Below are 1490 nucleotides of genomic sequence, written 5' to 3' on the forward strand. Positions count from 1 at the left end.
GGGCTGGGCCTGGCCTCGCCGCCGGCGCGTACCAAGTGCGGCGCGGAGGGGAGTCACCCCCGCGGTGCCCGGGGAGCGAGCCGCCGCGCGCCCCTCCCGCCCCGGCCTCGCCCCCGCCTGGGCTTCCAGAACTCGATGCTTCCGGACGCCTTCCCTGGGGTCCCGGCTGCGGGGCCGCTAGGGCTCCGGGAGGACCCCCGTCGAGCTGTCTCCCCCCTCGGCCGCACCTTGGTACGCGCCGCGGCGCGAGAAGACTATGTAGGGAGCGCTCTGTGACTCACCCGCCGCCGGGAGTGGGGGGAGCGGGGATGGGAGCCCCCGATCCCACCGCGGAGCCCTAGAGCTCTGGCTCTGCGGCCCTGGCGGTAACTTCAAGGCTAAATTCTCTCCCAAACCCACGTCCAAAGCCACCCGGGGGACGGCGGGAGACCTGAAGCGGGGTCCCAGGGAGACCCCTGAAAGAGCTAGGCTTTCTCTCTCCCCTGGTCACGGCTGGATGGGGGAGGCCCGAGAGTGCCGCCGCCGCCCTTCCTCCAGCATCCCATGGTGTGTCCTCCCCGCGCCTCTGGGGTAATTACAGGCCTGCACCGCTGCTTACCCAGGTCTCTAATCCGCTGGGTCCCTCCCAGCTCCAAACTGGGTGGTCCTGGCCCAGAACCTCCCCACCCCCACAGACCCCTTAATCTCCTCCGATACCCCCCCCCCCCCCGTGGCCTGATGAAGGAAGGACTCTTCTGACTCCCCTCCACCAAGGAGCCCTGCTTCCTAGCCCTCGGAAGTGGGTCCCCCAATTCCCGGTAGTGCCATTTGAGGTGGGGCCTACTGCAGCCGGGGCAGACAGGGGGAGCCTGCTGGGAAGGTGGATCGATGATGTGGTGCTGCAGAGACTGACAGAGGCCAGAGGAGGTGCAACCGGGCCTGCCCACCCCAGCCCTGCTGCCCTTTGTCCTGACCTCTGGAAGGTCAGTTCTCCATTGTCCAGAGAGGCTCCTTCCTTTGAGCTTCTCCAGAGAGCAGCCATTTCAAGGGGAAGGGTGGAGAACAAAGAGGTCTGGCTCTCGGGCAACCTAAGAGGGAGTAGTTGGGGACCTGAACCTTCTGGGGAGGGGATGGGGAAGGAATAGTTCCCCCTCCAGCCCCAAAGTGTCTTAACTTTTCTGAAACCCAGTGTGCTCACCTATAAAGTTAAGGAAATAATGTTATCATGGGGTGGTTATACAGATGAAGTGCTTAGCAAAGAGCCTGGCACATAGGATGTTTAATAAATCAGTACGACGACGACGATGGTGATGATGATGGGGCTTCAAAGGTGAAAGCAAATTATGGAGAGGAGCAGATTCTCCATCTTTGTTGTCAGTTACTCCCCCTGCAGGGTGAGGGTGAGGGGACGGGGGGGGGGGGGGGGGGGGGGGGGGGGGGGGGGGAGGCGGCGGCGGTGGGATGAGGTCAGAGAGGCCTCAAGGCCTGCATCTTCCACAGCTGAACAGGCC

This window comes from Pipistrellus kuhlii, unplaced genomic scaffold, assembly GCF_014108245.1.
Source record: "Pipistrellus kuhlii isolate mPipKuh1 unplaced genomic scaffold, mPipKuh1.p scaffold_m20_p_2, whole genome shotgun sequence".
NCBI classification, from domain to species: domain Eukaryota; kingdom Metazoa; phylum Chordata; class Mammalia; order Chiroptera; family Vespertilionidae; genus Pipistrellus; species Pipistrellus kuhlii.